The sequence below is a fragment of the Hyaena hyaena genome, unplaced genomic scaffold (genome assembly GCF_003009895.1).
Source record: "Hyaena hyaena isolate Hyena2069 unplaced genomic scaffold, ASM300989v1 scaffold_753, whole genome shotgun sequence".
In the NCBI taxonomy this organism is placed as follows: domain Eukaryota; kingdom Metazoa; phylum Chordata; class Mammalia; order Carnivora; family Hyaenidae; genus Hyaena; species Hyaena hyaena.
In genome coordinates this window covers 716,389-736,360 of record NW_024081387.1, presented here as the reverse complement: position 1 = coordinate 736,360, position 19,972 = coordinate 716,389, and the positions used below count along the sequence as shown (strand labels likewise).

General features: G+C 35.0%; 1 pseudogene; it reads left to right on the top strand.

Annotated features, from left to right (window-relative positions):
- The first annotated feature begins 17,016 nt into the window (after window positions 1-17,016).
- LOC120221122 lies at window positions 17,017-19,752 on the top strand (annotated as a pseudogene).
- Window positions 19,753-19,972: the final 220 nt, after the last annotated feature.

The window sequence follows — 19,972 nt, the reverse complement described above, 5'->3', positions numbered from 1 at the left end:
CAGCAGATTGCTACTTCTTTCTGGAGGAAATTAATGTGGATTTATCATGTGAGGGGCTCTCTTTTAAAAAGGCACAGGAGGACATACTGATTTTCTCACTCCTCCCCTTTGACTCGAAGTTGAAAGCCAGCGCCATTCACTGTCCTTTTACCTCCAGTTATCTTAAAAGTTCCATTTCCCTCTTTTTGGCTTTTTATTAATCTGAACTTTTTTTTTTTTTTTAATAAACACATTAAACCAAAAATCAGGAAAAGAACACACTTATTTTTCTCTCTGGCCCTTTTGACCCTCATATCCACCCACAGGTTTTCCAGCCCCACTTGAAGGTCTCTGGGCAGCTGCCTCCCTTCCATCTCTGGCTTATGGATAATAAATGTTGGGCTGACATGGAGATGTCAGAATTTCAAGTTTTGCTCATTTACCCAAATTAAGACACAACACTCAGAAGCTGATGGTAATTCATCAATCTACCAAGCTGAACAGGTAATATTAGGGGACACATTTTTCTGATGCAGAAATGATAACTATAAAAAGTATCTGCTGAGAAGAGAATAAAAAACTAAGATATTAATAATTAGTTTTGCCAATATTAATACTTAGTTTTGCCAAGTCATTATCTAGGTGTTTCATTATGAGTATTGCCGTGTACTCCAAAAACCTACACATGATAATTTTTGTCACGTCAGTAGAGCTGTAAAAAGAGTGAATTTATATAAAAGCAATTAAAAAATAATCTTAAACTACAAGCAGCATGATCTAAGTGCATGTGATGTTTAACAATGAAAAGCACATCAGTAATTTCAATAGTATGTATTTGCTAGGATCTTAATGCTTACATCATTATGGGTGACAAGGGGCAAATGTGACCTCTTGCAAGACAGCGGGAAAGGAAAGAGCACTGCTGTGAACTCAGGCTTGGAGATTCAGGTATATTCTAAGGAATAAATCATACAGGAAGTTTCCTATGGCTGCTGGTTAGTCATTATCACCTATGGGTTTCCCTTTGCAGTTGCTACCTGTAATTAATGGGTTAAGCTATCAAATCCGAGGTTCTGACTGTCAGCAAAAAGTTTTCACAGGCCAGAGCTCTCAAATTTAATGTAAATAAGAATCTTTGAATTATCTGTTATTATGCAGAGTCCCAGACCTCAACCCCTAAAACTACTGATTCAGAGACAGGGTTTATACAATCTTGTACAATTGAGCCCTGCCCATCCCATCCACCTCAACTTGCAGCAGGTTTCCCTTCCTTTCATGCTCCAGTGCCTTCTCTTTGCCTATATTGTTTCCTCTTACCAAAAGTTCTTGGTATATGCTAATTTTTGTGCTTAAAACATCTTTTCCTTTTTGCTTTACCTGGTAAATTACTAGTTTTATTCTAATTTTTTTAGTGTTTATTTGTTTTTTAAGAGAGAGACAGAGTGTGAGTGGGGAAGAAGCAGAGAGAGAGGCAGACACAGAAGCCAAAGCAGGCTCCAGGCTCTGAGCTGTCAGCAGAGAGCCTGATGTGGGGCTCGAACCCATGAACTGTGAGATCATGACCTGAGCCAAAGTCGGACACTTAACCAATTGAGCCGCCCAGGTACCTCTATTTTAGATGTTATTTAAAACGTTTACTTCTACAGGAAAGTATTCTCTAACTTTCTAGGCTCAGATGAATATTCTGATTATAAGTTCCCTCTCATATCACATAGTTACCTCTCAGTAGTAATTTTATGCATTTATGAAATAACTTAAGTGATGTCTGACTCCTCCTCCAGAATGTAAACTCTATGCAAGCAAGAAGTTTGCCTTCTCTACAGTATCACAGGTGCCTATCACAGAGCTTAGTACATAGTAACTTTTCAATGTGTTTGTGTAATAAATTCATTTTTATCAAGTTTTCTTTTTTTCAATGATTCTCTAAAAATCAATATCTGGTAAATAAAACTTTGAGAAATAATTACTTAAAAAAGCAATAACCTACCTTGCCTCTAGGAACAATCTATAACAACCCATAATAAACCCACAATATTTTTCAGGGAATATTTCTATTTCCTAAGCAAACTGAGGCTCATAGATAATTGAAAGTACAAGTCCAAAGCACCTTACCTGAATATGCTACACCATGTGCATGTGGAAATTAGTCATCCATCATTCTGTAACATTTGCCTTATGTGCTCTTAATTAAGACTACATATCCTTTTGTGAAGTTTATTTCATATCAGACATTTTTCCTCAGAGTTTTTTTAACTGACAATTGAAGCTACTGTAGTTTTTAATAAGAGGATCCTATGTGTTCTGATATCCTCATGCCAACTTGGCTTTAATGATACTATGGGGTATTTAGCCTCACATAAGCATCGTAGATGTACCAAAATGAGATATCAACTTTCTTAAGCAATGTTTTATTCTACCCTAAGCAATATTTAATTCCTCTGGTTTTAGTAAATATTAAACAGGGTCATTTACTCCAAAACATGTTCTTTAATGGTCTTAGAGTACTTTTTAGCATTCAATAACTTCATAGGTATGGTTTTATCAGGCTGTAAAAAATGGGCAGTGCCTACAGCAAAATCCCAGACTCCTCCTGGGCCAGCAATATAATGTGCAGGACCCACTGCAAAATGAAAATGTAGGATCTGTTACTTAAAAAACAGGGGGAAAATGCCACTGGTGAAGCATTCTCCTGTCTCTATTGTCTGTCTCTCAATGTGTCATCTGTTTCTTTATTGGCTACGTAATCTTACAAGTGTGTTTTGGGTCACAGGATTAAAATTTTTTAATTAAAAATTTTTTTAATAAAAAAAATTTTTAATTAAAAAAAATTTTTAAATAAAAATTAAAAATTTACTTATTAGCATATACATAATATATAGGTTCATATATATACACACACATATCACAATTTATATGGTGTAAGTTCAGTTTTGAATACAAATGTTGACATTTTTAAATTTTTTTAATGTTTATTCATTTTTTGAGTGACAGACAGAGAATGAGTGGGGGAGGGGCAGAAAGAGAAGGAAACGCAGAACTTGAAGTAGGCTCCAGGCCCTGAGCTGTCAGCACAGAGCCTGACGCAGGGCTTGAACTCACAAACCAAGAGATCATGACCTCAGCCGAAGTCGGATGCTTAACTGACTAAGCCACCCAGGTGCCCCCAAATGCTCACGACATTTAAATTGCATGAAGAATTACTAAAATTAACAGAATTCCTATTCTGTAGCTTGACCAGGGAGGGTGCCTAAAACTGGCTAGAGTAACAAACACACACCATTTACTGGAAGGCTGAAAAGAGGAAGAGAGATCCCCTGCTCAAAGAGCTCGTCAAGTGAGTTCTCCTGGGCAAGTGACACTCATGGGGCAAGTACAGACACTCTGAGATACCAAGGAGACCCACTTTACCACAACCCTAAGGATTCTAGGTCAACCCTTCCACCAGCTGCCAGATTGATGTGCCATACCCTAACTGGGGGAGCTCCGTGTCTCTCCTTTTGATGAGCCAACACTGTACCTCATGACAGATGGGTACCTCTCAAGGTCTTTTAAATCTCTGACCCAAAACACACTCAATATCTGGATTGAGAATAATAAGGGAGAAGGTCACCACTGCTAAGACACAGCTTCTGGTTGACCACTCACCTGATACCTCATGATGCTGCCAGCATGAGACAGGTGCTGCCCTGTCCTTAAATGCTGTGGGGCTTAAGGACCAAACCTGACACTCCTCACACCCCCATCCAGGCCTACCAGGAGAAGAAGGTGGCAGCAGTCACAGGGTGGAGCCAAGAGGGGCCCAAGACACTAGGGGTTAGGGGAGTAGGTGGCCCAGAACCCATCTAGTAACAGGTAAGACCAGATGGGAGCCTAGACTCCAAGCATCCTACACATGTTCCATTGCCCCATCAGACTTCACTTACAAAACATAAATTCAAAGATAACAATACTAAAAAGTTCAAAGTAGCAACCACAGAACTCTAAATCCCAAGGCCTGTATTGTGGGTCTCTGTTTGATAGCAATAGTTAAAATGCCTATGAAGCCATTCCTTTATCCTTTGTTTCAAATGGACAGATGCCCAAAGACCATATGATGCAAGATAAAGGAAGATAGAAGTAGATCTTTAGAACAGAAGGCAAGTACCATCATGCCAAGCTGATTCATTCTGTTTTTCATAGCAATGTTGCTGGCATGACACCATTCATCTGATAATTTTCACATTGTTTGGAAGCAAAACAGAATCAAGTAAAAAGAAAAAAAGAAAGGTGTAATTTTGTCCTAACAGAAAGAACTTTGGTTCGCCTATAAGTCTTGGTTAATAATTTACTATTCAGAGGCAGGTGTGAGATATTGCAGAGATTATTTTCTGTATGACTTTTTGATTACAAACAGATAATAAAATCTGCAAAATTACTGGCATTCAATTTGGTCTCTGTCTTCTTTAAGCCATCTCTGGGTCCCAAAGGGACACAATTAGCATAACACAAGATCTGTAGGACTATGATTCTAGAGTATAAAACTTGAAAACTCAGTTACACAAGCCTAAGGGGATAAATGGCAGGTCATTGATGCCTTACATTAATTCCTATAACCTACAGTTCAAATGATATTTTTAAACGAGCTTAACTTATATTAGTGACCTAGATAAATTTTCCAGCCAGCCAATAATGCAACTGACATAGACTCCGATAACTATTCCATATAGAAATTAACCATTTTGGGATCAGCCTGAGGGGCCTTCTATGACATAAACAGATGAGGGAATGTTAAAAGAAAAAATAAGATTGTAATTATTGAGCAGTGGAACTAATCATCACACAAAGAAAATTATTACTGTTAATTAAATATGCTATTCTACTCATTCTATAGAAAAATAAATGACCTCACCTTGATAACATTTTTATATTATCTTCAGAAAACATTGATATGATTTTGTTGTCTATCTTTTTAAGGACAGTGTCAAGTATATTGCCTTTGCAAGAGAAAATTATTCAGTCTCTGAGAAGGATATTGACTGTTTGGACTCAGCTGAGAAGAACAAAGGATATAGAATGCTTGAGCTTGCATTTTCTGGAAGCTTATGTACTTATCAAAATGTTCTTGAGGAAAATTTATTTATATTAAGTCCCATGGATGGTCTCATGAGTTCTGCCCTCTAAGGGTAGGAATTTAGTGGTAATGCAAATTTCCCAAATATCGTTCTCTACTTAATAAATCTTTATGGAAATACTTTTTATGTTGAGTATCTTTCATATGTAAATTTCATATTATAACATAAATCTTTATATGATTAGAACAAGGTTTAGAATTTATTGTAACTCATAAAATTTGATGACTTCTTAACTTTAATATTCTGAATAAAATGGATAAATGAAAAAAATCCTACTTTAATGTGTGTGTGTGTGTGTGTGTAGGCTTGTGCATGCATTCACATGTATAAGTTATCATGCATGATACATCAAATTTGACATCATTTTTTTACTAGTCATAACCCTTACATGAAAGATTCAGCTCATATTTTATATGAACAAATGGTGAACATATGAAAACAGAATTTTTTACATTAAAATAGAAGATACATGCAATTATAATCTATTTTGTTGATATTAAAACTTAACAATTAATAATTATTTCTTTATTATCATTTTATAGTATACAATAGCAAAGTGAAATTTTATGAAAGGATATAGCTTACATATTGAAATATAAGAATAAGTAAATTATTTTAAGCTCAGAAGGATATTTATGGGAAATAACCATATTGAGGGCTTTTGGAGAAAATCTACTAGAATTTATTCAATTATCATCACACCACCAATTGAAGCAAACTTTAAGAGCATCTAAACAAATCCACACATATTTCACATGAGGAAAGTGAATTTCAATGGAACTCATTTCTTGGATCTCTGTTTCATTTGTGGCAGAGCAACCGTCATAACTTTGGCCTTCTAAATTCCACCACAGGGATTTTTATCTAAAGCAACATGTTTCTCCAAATAATAATACCCACAATTACTTTCCATAATGCTAAGCAGTGGAGGTACAAGTTTGCTTAATCTTTCACTATTGAAGGACCCCTATGTCCTTCTGTTTCCAGTTTGGGACTATTACAAATAAATATCTTATTAACAGTTGTGTGTATGTTTTTATGTAAAAATAAAGTTTCATTTTTCATGTGTAATATGTAGTGTATATAGTATAGATAGCTAAAAGTAGATAGTATGGATAGTGGTTATTACATATACATACACTAACATATGTATAATACATATTGTAACACATGGCATATACACGTAACATATATTCTGTATTGTATTCATTTCCTACTGCTGCTGTAAAAATTTACCATAATCTTAGTGATTTAAAACAACATAAAGTTCTATGATATACTTCAAAGATCACAAGTCCTAAAATCAAGGTGTCAGCAGACTGCTTCCTGCTAGACATACCAGGGAGAAGCTGTTCTTCCCTATCCGTCTTCTAAAGGCTGTCATCACTTGTCACCTTTCCCTGTTCTTCCATCATCACTTCATCTCTCTTACGTTCACTCTATTGCTTCACTCTTATAGAAAACTCTTGTGATTACATTGGTCCATCCACATAATCTGATAAATAACTCAAACTTATTCTGCCACCTCCATATTTTCTGCTAAATCACATCTGCAAAGTCTCTTTTATCATGGAAGGTAACATATACACAGATCCTGCAAAGATCTTTGCAAAGACATTATGCTATGTACTATATATATCATGACATATTATGTGCAATATACTTATATCAATTTTTATATCAATATATATGTCTATATTACAGGAAATATACTTATATCTATATATATAGATACATAGTTATATCAACATATATAGATAATATTACAAATATATAATACATACACATTCATACACATACTTACTAGATACTGTCTTTTTCTCTGTTGTTTTTCCAACTCTAGAATAGTATCCTACTCACACTGAGGCTAGCTCAATAAAATATTTGATGAATATATGAAGAAGACCCTGTCTCTTCTGGAACTGATAGAAAATATTTACTAACAAGCTCCCCTCACTTAACAAAAGAACAGGGATTTAATAATGTGTATATTAAAGTTTTTTAGAGGCAAAGAATAATTATGATCGTTGGAATATCAAACATCCTTAAATCTACTGCAAACATTTTTCAGCTAACTGTAGATATTCGAAACTGTCTGAAATGTGTTCAACATTTTGTTTTTAAAAAGTAAGGGAAGTAACTTGGAGGAATACTAGATTTAATTTCAATCATCAAGGAGCAATGGTTGAGAAGGTAGACAGGCCGAGATTCTTGGCACTGGCCTTTGATCCATTGAGTGAGGGTTATTACTGAAGGCAAGGCAGAATAGTTGGATCTGACATATATCTTGGGTCCTAAGTTTCTAAAAGACAATATAAATCACAAAGAACAGGAAAGGGTATTCTGACATTACTATTAAGAGCTAAGGCTCTCTTGTGAGGTGATGGAAATGTTAATTAATTCAATGGTGGTAATCTTTTCACTATGTGTATAAAATCACTATGCACCATACTTCAAATATATTATAATTTTGTCAATTATATTTCAATAAAACTGAAAAATAAACAAACACCTAACACTCTTGAGTCAGTTGGGTATCACCTAAAGAAAGGAATTAGGGATTGAGCAAACTGCCAATGGACACAAAACTCATTAATAATAAAACCAGGATGTGAACTTACGTATAGTGTTAACTCTAAAATGCATATTCTTTTCCTACTGATATTAACTCATAAACATTTTGTCTGCCATTAGAATATTTTTATACATGTGGCTTACAAATAATTTCATCATTTCCTATATTTGCCTTACAGTGAAAAGGGGTTTGAAAACATTGATCTATTATACTTCCCTATATCCCACCAACAATTCTCATCATCTTCCTAATTATCCATCTCTTACTATGTCTTCAAATAACCTTAAAACATACACTGCCTTTTCCTAGTAGATTGTCTTTTGCATACTCAAATGTTTTATGCAAGTAGTATTTTAAAAAGGACTATAGGGTCATTCAAGGTATGAGAACAGTTTCATTATGTAAGTAGTGATTACTTATATTTGCAGCAAAAGCAGAGTTATCTCAAGAAAGCTGGGTCATAATCTCAGTCAGGTTACTGGTCTAATCTCATGCACCTGATAACTCACTTTACCTACAGAGTGTTTTAAAAATTCTCATAAAAACTTTATAAAGTAGATATTATTCCAACTTGATAGAGAAAGAATATAAACTTAATTTATTTGCTGGATCTTCCTCATTTGGATTTTTAGCTCAGAAAGCATCTGCTTATGAATGTCTTCCTCATCACCTTATCCATCACTTAATTTATCCATCATATAATAATATCCATCCATCCAAATAATATCCATCATTTAATTTCCATCATATAACTTTATTTATTTTTGTTACAATTATAATTTTCCAGTTCATTTAACTTTTCAATTTATTTTTTTTGGTCTGTCTGACTCATAAGAATGTCAATTCTTTGAGGGTACAACTTGTGCTATTATTTTCTTCTGTATTCCCACATCCAGGAATGGTAACTGTTACGTAATTGGCTCTCAGGATGTATTTTGTAATGATCAGGCAACAGAAGTCCGTTGTAATACAGAATGTCAACATTGTAATATGGAAATGCTCTTTTTCAGGATTGTTTTGACTACATGAGATCTTTTGTGGTTCTATTAAAATTTTAGTATTGTTTGTTCTGGTTATGTTAAAAAAAAAAGCTGTAAGTGTTTTGATAGGGATTTCATTCACAATGTAGACTGCTCTCAGTAGTAGAGACACTAATAATATTTGTTCTTCTAATCCATGAGCACAGATTATTTTTCAATTTCTTTCCATCATCTTGAATTTCTTTCATTAGTGTTTTATAGTTTTCTGAGTACAGGTCTTTCACCTCTGGTTAAGTTTATTCCTAGATATTTTGTTATTTTTGGAGCAACTGTAAATGAGATAGTTTTCTTAGTTTCTCTTTCTGCTGGTTCATTATTAGTGTGTAGGAATACAACAGATTTCTATACATTGATTTTGTACCCCACAACTTTACTGAATTCATTTACTAGTTCTTACAGTTTTTTTGTGGCTACTTTATGGTTTTCTGTACAGAGTATCATGTTATCTATAAATAGTGAAAGTTTTACTTTTTTCTTACTAATTTGGATTAGATTTTATGTTTTTTTTAAATGTTTTTATTTATTTCTAGAAGAGAGAGAGAGAGACAGCGTGAGCAGGGGAAAGTCAGAGAGAGAGGGAGTCACAGACTGAAACAGGCTCCAGGCTCTGAGCCGGCAGTCAGCACAGAGCCCGATGCGGGGCTCGAACCCACGAACTGCGAGATCATGACCTAAGCGAAAGTCGGACGCTTAACCCACTAAGCCACCCAGGCGCCCCAGATTTTACTTTTTATTTCTTTATGTTGTTTAATTGCTATGGGTAGGACTATGTAGTATTATGTTGACTAACAGTTATGATAATGGATATCCTTGTCTTGTTCTTGACCTTAGAGGAAAAGCTCTTAGTTTTTCAACATTGAGTATGATGTTGGTTGTGGGTTTTTCACATAAGGCCTTTATTATGTTAAAGTATGTTCCCTCCAAACCTACTTTGCAGATGATTTTTATCATAATTGGATGATGTACTTTACCAAAGGATCAGACAGCTTTACAGGCAAATTTTACCAAACATTTAAAGAAACGTTAACTTTAAAAGAAATGATCTTTTAGAGAACAGACAATACCTATTTTTCTCAGAATTTCCAAAAATTATAAGAGTAAGAATACTTCCACATTCTTTCTATGAAGCCAGCATCACCCTGATACCAAAACCAGACAAAGACACCACAAAAAAAAACCCAAAACAAAACCTACAGACCAATATCTCTCATGAATACAGATGCAAAAATCCTCGACAAAATATTGGCAAAGTGAATCCAACAATATATTAAAAAAATCATATACCATGATCAAGTGGGATTGATTCCCAGATGCAAGAGAGATTCAGTATTTGCAAAACAATCAACAAAACAAATAACATCAGTAAGAGAAAGAATAAAAATCATATTATCATTTCTATAGACGCATAACCATTTAATGTTTAATTTTGCTTTATGTTCCTTTAATGCAGGATATGCTACATACAGGGAAGACATATCAATTTTTGAAGTTGACTGATTTTGAGGAATTGAAAGTTTAGCAACTGTAATTTTTTCTGTGCTTATAGTCATGTTAGATTGAATGAATTAGACATGCTGAAGAAAACTGGAAAGTGAGAGATTGGTAATTTTTCAAGTCAAAGGCATAATATGGTACAGATCTTTGTCTGCAAAAAGACTATTTCTCTAAGTGCAAAGTAAAATCCAGTAAAAATCATTGTTTTGGTATTAAAATTAGTACATCACAGTTCTTTGATCTGGTTATTTATTTCATTCCCAAAATACTTTTTATTATACGCTGCACAACATCTTCAAGTAATATGAACACAGTTCCAGGTCATTTTTGCAAATGTGGGTAATAAAATTCATCATTTTCCTTTTCAACATTAGTATACTATATACTCTCTAGGAACTGATGAGTTAAATAATGGTGGACATAGGCCAGGTTATAACTGAATAGAAATATTTAGACACTAGGCTAGATAATTCCCCAAGTACTCTGAGTGGTGCAACTTACTTCTGTTAAACAGCATTGATTCAATTCTCCTCAACAGACTGGCATAATAGAGATCCCTGTCAATTGGAACATTTTCAAAAAAATCCTTCCAGATGAAGACAAGACGATCTGTCTTGCATGTGGATAGGTAGGTAGTTCAAGTTCTTTGTGTCTAGTAAGGAGACATCATCGGTGGTTTCTTGTCAAATGCCAGTGGAAGAAAATTTATTTTGCCTTTATGAGAATAGGCAATTCTGTTTATTTTATATTTTAAAATGTGTATTTATTTATTTTCATAGAAAGAAGGGAAGAGGGAGAGGATATAAGGACTGGGAAAAGGCATAGAAGCAGCACAGCGTGTTTGGGGAACTGCAAACTACAGCATAGACTGTGAGGTAGAGAGTGCCAGGATATGAAGCCAGGAAAGCAGAGTTGTCTAGTGGTCAAGCAGCAGCACCAACTGCACCTGCTGGATCAGCCTTGATCTTGATCACACATTCATGCATTATGTCCACTAAGGAAACAGTGAGTTAATCAGATTTCCACAGTTTAATATCCACCACGCAGCAGGCAGTTCTGTTTCTATCAGTTTCCCTTGTCCCCAAGTCCCTTGGGGAAGATAGGAAGCAGGTCCTGGTGAATAATGTACACACTACAGATCTATGGCACAGGAGGATCCTAAGCTTAGAAAACCTTCAGTTTTATCAAGAAAAATGTGATGAAGCTTTGGCTGGCAAACAGGGAGTATCTTTATTATCTTGGTAAAGAAACACATCTGCTTTCTGACCCAGAGGGAGAAACTAGCTCTAGTTTGCTATGCTAACATCCTTGGGAACAAACTCTTGTCACAAGGCATGTAGAAATGTCTTGGACAACTGCTTCCCAACAGTGATGGGAACTCATTTTTCAAGAGCCTTCCTTAATAGTGAAGGCATTTTTATTTATATTTTTTCTGTTGATGGGAAGATAAAGAGGAAATGTATATGACTGGATAATAAAATCATATTTCTATATGAGTGAGTAAAATTCAAAAGCTATTCTCTAGGATGATGAGTGAGCAATTGCTTCATGCCTCAAATATCTAAACACTTGATGCCCAGGATATCCAAACAACTTAGTAACTAGACATATCTTTTATGATATATGCACAGAAACTCTGAGCAGAATGTAAATTTATAGTTATGACTAGAGTTCAAAACTGCTCTGGGTTCCTTTAGGATTTTGTCTGTCAATTAAAAACTTTTAATTACTCTTTACATTTTATAGCACATAAAATCTTTATGGCACATAATGTGACTCTTTTGTTAACCTGATTCGTAATACCTTCCCAAAAGCCAGATTTTCTTTCTCTTTCCAACATTTAGCACAGAGATTTTTTTTTCTCCTTGCAATGACTTATTTCAGAATGCTAATTTTTTTAAAAAACAACAATGTCTGTTACAAAGTTAAATTTCTGAGTTGCTCTAGTCTTACATATTTCTATTGTAAAAATGTTCCCACATGAAGATTTGCTCTTTGAAACATTAATAAAGCTGAGGAGATGATGTTAGTTACAAAAAGTGAGAGCTGTAATCTCTTTCTCAATAGATTACATTACAATTAATCACAAATTGAAATCATGGAGATGGTGGGTATTTGAAGGAGAGTGGGAAAGAAGAATGGATCTATGTTGTTCATTTGATGTTACTGAGTGTTTTATACAGCCGAGGCCTTCTCTTATATGATTGTGGAATCACAAGAATGCACCAACTCTCAGTGTATACCTTTAAGAAGCTTTTAGCCTAGTCAGAGAAACAAAGGGAAGAAACCCTTATAATAAAGCATGGACAATGTTATACTAAGTTATGCACACAGTGGCATAAGAAGTCTTTCCCCATGGAGTTTATACAAAGTTGTATCAGGGAAGCAGAATGAGAGCTTGGTCTTGAGGCATACATGGGGATTCTTTTTTTTTTTTTTTAAAGTTTATTATTTTTAAATGTTTTTATTTATTTTTGAGGAAGATAGAGGCAGAGCATGAGCAGGGGAGGGGCAGAGAGAGAGACAGAGACACAGAATCTGAAGCAGGCTCCAAGCTCTGAGCTGTCAGCACAGAGCCCATGGGGCTCTAACCCACAAACTGTGAGATTATGACCTGAGCCGAAGTCGTACACTCAACTGACTGAGCCACCCAGGCACCCTCAGACATACATGGAAACTAATGAGATAAAGTCTGGGGTCCCTGGGTGGCTCAGTCGGTTAAGTGTCTGACTTTGGCTCAGGTCATGATTTCACAGCTCGAGAGTTCGAGCCCCGCATCAGGCTCTGTGCTGAGAGCTCAGAGCCTGGAGGCTGCTTCAGATTCTGTGTCTCTGTCTCTGTCTCTCTCTCTCTGTCCCTCCCCTGCTCGTGCTCTGTCTCTCTCTCTCAAAAATAAACAAACATTTAAAAAAATAAATAAGATAAAATCTGGAAGGAATGACAGAAAGAATGATATGTCACATTAAAGAAAATATGTGTCACATTAAAAAAAAGCGTAGAATGAGTTTGAGGGTGGGGCTGAGATTATATACTGAGGGAATTATAAGAAAATGACAGGATATGAGACTACAAAGTTAGATTGTAGCAAATCACAAAGGCCCTAGATGCCTTGCTGCAAAAGAGCTTAGATTTTATATTTTAATACATGACATACACTAACAAGAAACTTTTGACTTCTTTTCTAAAGGAGGCAATTCAAAATTCCTGTGGGAGCATATTGGGAGTATACAACACTGGATGCAAAGTATGACTACCTTTGAAATTAGGGCATTCAAAGTGAAAATGGTGAAAAAAAAATAAGGAATTGAGATATATTTCCAAAATTGATAATATTTGGTAACTGCTTGTTGAGGTATGGGTATGGAAAACAGAAATAAGAAACACCATGAGATTTGGAGTTCAAACTAGAAATATATGATTATTTTGGGAACACTGAATATGAATTGGAGGGTAAGACAAAATAGTATAAAAAAAGTCCTTAAGCAGCCATCCAAGTTGTCATCCAACAATCATGTATTCTATGAAGTAGAGAACTTTTGCGTGGGTGGTATAGTGGTGAAGTAGAGTACTTTACATTAAACATAAATGTGCATTAATAAACTCAATGGGATATCTGAACCAAAAAAAAAAAAAAAAAAACAGATATGGACACTCTGATTTATGCCTCTCTTGGTACTTAATCAATTTGCAGATCAGCAAACTGGAGCATACAAGGACTGGCAGTTTCTCTAATGTTGTTGTAAGGCTAATTATAAGTAAAATCAATGTATTGAATATCAGAAACATGCTATCTTGATACTTTGCAAAATAAAACAACAAATAAATCATGTGTTTGTTTTCTTCTCTTGTATAGCAGGGAATGATTGTTTGATCAATGTAATTAATATATAATAATCATTAACATTCATTTAAAAATTTAATGTTTTATTTATTTCTGAGAGAGAGAGAGAGAGAGAGAGACAGAGAGAGAATGTAAGCAGGGGAGGGGCATAAAGAGAGGGAGACACAGAATCCAAAGCAGCCTCCAGGCCCTGAGCTAGCTGTCAGCACAGAGCCTGACATGGGTCTGGAACCCACGAACCATGAGATCATGACCTGAGCCGAAGTCAGACGCTCAACAAACTGAGCCACCCAGGCACCCCTTAACATTCATTTTGAAATGTAGTACTAACAACTGTACATTTTCCCAGTGCTGAAGCAATGCCTAAAAAATAGTGTGTCCTTAATAAATACTGGCATGTACTCATCCATGGAAGAACTCAGTTCTTCAGATGTTATCTGCACATTGTATCAGGTCAACAGAATTTTGAATTTACACACTAGCCTTTAGTAGTTCAGGTTATCCTTGTGTTCACTATTTTCATAACATCATAAACTTCAAACAAATATTAAGCTTATAATAACAAAAAATTACTCAAAGTGCTCAATAACTACTTGTTTGAGGTCATTTTTCCAATAGCTGAATTAAGTCCAATCCAGAATACTTCAAAGGATCATAGCAATTTAGTGTGTCAGTGAAGAGATGGTTGCCCTTCTATGAGTTTGGAGCTATTTAATCTGAACTATAAATTTGCTTAGCTCAAAGAGAATATGTCTTCCTTGCTCAGACACAAATCTACTCAGAGAATGTAACTCTGACTTACACATGAAAACTCCTGGCAATTCCCCATCTGTAGAAGGCTGAATTTGTTCTAAACTGACTAGAAAATTTAGTACTTGTAGAGCGTGAATTAGGATGAGGGCAAATCAATAACCTTGAGTCATGAGGTCATGATACATAAAATATTGATAATGGGCTCTGGTTCCAAAAGAGTTTGTTTTATTTGTATCCTCTTTTTTTCTATTTATTGTATGACTTGAATAACCTATTACTCAAGATACTTTTTGGATCATTCCAAAATAAACACTTAATGCTAATTATGTGCCGATTATCATTTTTGGCTCCAGGAATACAGAAGAAACTGAGATGAATACATTTTGTACCCTTAGTTTATATCCTTACAGTAGAAACAGGCCAAAAAAAAAAAATAAACAGTTAAATGAAATATAAGATGAGAACTGTAACAAAGAAAATAAGACAAGATTATACAATGGGGAAATTCAGAAAAGGGGACATGTTACAAGAAAGGTCAAGTCTCAATTGCAAACATCTTCTGAGTTTAGCAAGGGCAGGGCATTATGAGAACACACCAGAGTACCGTACATCATAGAGAATCAGAGTGGAGAGGTATGTGAAGAGTTTCCCTCATAATCATGTACTGAACCAAGAAAATAAAATAATCTGAATAGAGTAAAATGGATGATAGCACAAGTTTAATTTTTATTGCATGCCCTTTTTATTTAGTTGGGTATCTATACACATGAAATTCCTGACTTGGTCAGCAGAACATAACCCTAGATTTGGATAGGACCTACTGTTTCACACTAAAAATTATATTTCATCATTATTACATAGAGCTGGGAAGATAAAGTAGATATATTAGTACAAATTCAACATCACTCTGGGATATAGAACTCAATATGCCCAGCATCCTGCTGGTAGGCTACAGATATCCTTTCCCTATGTAACACATATTCCAACACTTCAGGGTTTTAGACAATTATATAAAACTGGTCTATATCCTGTGGCTCTGTTTGATAGTCTGGCCCAGAAACTGAGGTATTACTTGCCTCTATGTTTTACCACTATATTTTGACAATATACATTGAAATTAATTATATAAAATTATGAAAGGTAACTGACCGAGCTGAGTGGAGGTTAAACCATCTGGAAGCTGAAAACAAACCCCACATGTCTTTAATTTAAGAGAGTTTTGTTTAGCAGACACAGACCCATAAATACAGAGGTTACCAGAGGAGGGTGGGCAAAATGGGTGAAGGAGAGTGGGATATACAGGCTCTCTGTCATGGAATGAATAAGTCATGAGGACAAAGGATACAGTATAGGGAATACAGTCAATGGTGTTGTTCTTACAGCATTGTATGGTGACAGATGGTAGCTATACGTATGGTGAGCACAGCAAAATGTAAGACTTGTGGAATCACTATGTTGTACACCTGAAATATTAATGCAACATTGTGTGCCAACTATACTTCAATTAGAAAAAGATAGCCTTTTAAAGGGGCTCAAAGTTGATTATAAAAAAGCAAGCATTTCCTTGAAGCAATCAGAGAAGAGGAAGAAATTGGAACTTAAACAAGAGATAAACTGGAATCGGCCAAAATACATTAACAACAAAAATAGTATCAGTTGTCAACTATGTTCATGACATAGTGCTAAGTGCTTTTCATGCATTAATTACACCTTTTGTGCCTCACAAAAACCCTTAAGTTAGATGATGATGATGACATCATCTTCATTTTCAAGATGAGGAACTAAGGAAAAAGAGTTTAAAAACATTGCCCAAAGTCATATAGGTAAAAAAGGAAGATATAGGACCTGAACCCAAGCATCCAGCTTCTAAAATCTTTACACCAACAACCAATCCTTATGGAAACTACCAGTCACTACATCATATTGCAGCTCCCACAGAAGGGCATTTCAGACAGAAGTTCCAAATGCAAAGGCTAAAGTATAAAACAAATCATATCTTCAGAAGGCTGTTTGTTTTTCAGCATAACTAGAACAAAAACTCTATTTGTGACAGTAGCAGAGCATAGGTTTGACAGAGTGGAAACCAGATCAAAGATGAACACATATGCCATGAATATGACAAATGTAAGGGAGAAATAGAATAATGAAAGCAAGGACAGGAGATCATCACAACATTCAAGGTGAGAGGATTATGGCAGTCTGAAATAAAGCAGATTGAGGAAGATGAAGAGACTAGACCTGCTAGTAAAATGTGGAGGTAAAGTGGACAGGATTTTGAGAATTAGGTTGTCTGTGGTAAACAAAGTTGACTAAAATGCCTCCCATTTTATAATCTGTGTTTATAATCTGGAAAATTTCATAAATAGTAATGCCACCAAACAGTTTCCAGGGAAGATAGCTGCTCTCCCAGGAATCAGAGCCTGTCTTTGAGGGCTTCGTCTGCATCTTTCAGAGATGTACATTCCCAGTGTACATGCATAAACACATCATGCAATCATTCGAGATTTCTCTGAGACAGGCCACATTTGGGAACCATACATTCTTTCTTTCAGGAAAGAATCTCCCTCCATTCCAAACCCATGTAAAGCTGCAGGAATCATCTAATTTCAGGGGTTTGTTCTTCAGATAGGAAAACAATCTACTAGGTGGTTTTGAAATCATGTGGCAATTATTTTCTGAGAGAGTCAAACTGTTTTATAAATGTTATCAGCAGTACACCATCTCATTGTAAATCAAAGAAGAACTTAGCCCTATTTTTTAAAGGTAAAGAGAGGCTAAGTGTCCCTACTGGAGAGCTGGAAATAAACACTGTAGCACCAGCTCTCTAGAAGAGCAACTGACAAATAACTACATGACAGGTTGAAAAGTCTTTGTAGTTTATGCCCATTTATATAATTTATACTGAGGTCTTCACTTACTAGTATAAAAGTGCCCTAAAAGAAATCTGAACTCAAGACTTGTGAGGTTTTTTGCTCCAGATAAGTAGTTTATTCTTAATCCCTTGTAAACTTCCTCTCATCCCTAGATTTGACTAAACAAGAATATCAATGTGATACTCTGTATCAGTGTAATGACCAACATGTGAACAGAAAATGTTCACAGTGAAATTTGTTTCATATTAAATAAATTTCATCCTGAACTATATTAAAGTATACTAAAACGTATTAAATGTATCAAATCATTATGTTGTATACCTTACACGTAACACAAAATTATATGTCAATTATATCTCAATAATGCTGGAAAAAAAGAGAAAGGTTTGTAATTTAAAAAAAAAAATACTTCCATGCCCAATGTAGAGCCTAATTAGAAAAAAAACAAAAACAAACAAACAAAAAAACCTTCAGGAGGTGATGGTGGCACTTTTCAGGCTGTTACTGGCTGTTCTCTGGGGCCAAGGCAGTTGAAGTTGTGGAGTAATAGTGGGCAAGAAACTTTAGAATCTGTTCATATTTACTTAATAGATCCAATAGCCATAGGACCTGAATTTTTTTAAAAATTTGGAGCTACCAGGTATTGATCCATTTACCATTATTGCTGGAAGTCAGATCTTCAGAGAAGCTGTTGAAAACGTTTTTTATCCCCCCACCCCCCCATAAAATAGCAGTGTCAGCAAAAACCAAGCTCAAATTGTGGATTCTTATAAAAAATAACAATGTATCTATGAAGTTTCTGGAAGAGAGTTCAGAAAAGTTTTTGAAGTAGGGGCCTTTCTTTTCCCTGTAGATTTACTACTGTGGTTGCAACTAGGCTCTCTGAAAGCACATTGCTACATTTAGCTGAAAACTTCTGGAATTCTCACATTTCTCTTTTAATCTGTACCATATATATGGATGGTTAGCTATAGGATGATCATTATAAAAGAACATCCAGTACTAGAATTTTACCCAGATAATGTATTAGAAGATCCACAACTAGATAAACTATTTCCTGAGCTGAGAAAACATCTATAGCCTTATTATTAGGATCATATGGGGTGGAGGGAAAGGCCACACTCCATTGATTGTGTTCATAGCTAAATACTTAGCACAGTGGAACTGTGGAAGAAATGGATGAACATCTAAAATGTATAAAGAAAACAGAATCTCAGAGATTTGATTAGACAAGGGATTCTAAAAATGAGATTAGCTATTATGGAAACCAACTTGACAATAAACTATTTAAGATTAAATAAATAAATAAATAAAATTAAAATAAAAAAATTGATATTAGGGCTCCAGAAGATGATGACAATTTTGAAGAAGCTTTTAAAAATATAAACACAGCAATAAATACAACTCAGATCCCAATCAATACTAAAGATATATTTAATAATGATTATTGCATAAATATCAGCAAACAGACTCCATCTGTTTGGATTTTGGCTTCTAGTTTAAAGGGCTTTGTGGCCAAGGATCCCCCTGTTTGAGACACAGTTCCCTATATGATTGCAGATTAGGGTGCGTACACAAAACTGCAAACTACTATTAAAGCAAAGAAAGATGCTTGTGCTGTACTAATCATGTTGACAAAATGCTGCAGTCAATAAGCCAGGCAACAGAGGTTGTTACAGAGAAAGAATTAAAATCATTCTTCAGCAATTCTCCATTTCTTCACACTGTAAGATGTAGATCCTTAACTGAAGAATATGGTTTGAATACAATTAGCAAGGATGAAAATATTTCCAGGACTGACATTCCAGACAATGAGACCGTGTTGTACCTAATCTTATGGACTGTTAAAAGATTTAATAAATGACATGGTAGAGCACAAGGGATATCTAACTATCAGATTGAGCAAAATACAGGAAAGTCTATTCTCAATGACTTCCTTTAGGAATAGAAGTTATCTGTAATGGTAAAAGATGATTATGTCTACACATTTTGCTGATAGGAGGTTGCTGAGCTATACACTATGGCTGCATTCTTTGGAGGAGCTGCTGCCCCAGAGTTTAATCACAATTACCACCAAACATTGTAATTTTATTAACATATTTAAGTCAGCATATCACAAACTTCAGCAACCTTCCGGTTATAAGATAATCACCTTATGTAGTACATTTATGACTGAAACTGTAATTGTCTTCAGATTGTGCTCTTGTCCATAAAATTCTCCTAAGTGAGGACTGTTCAAATGTTGTTTTCTTAACATTTTTTATTTACAAAAGAAAATATGTATTTCAAGTGATTCTGTCATCTAA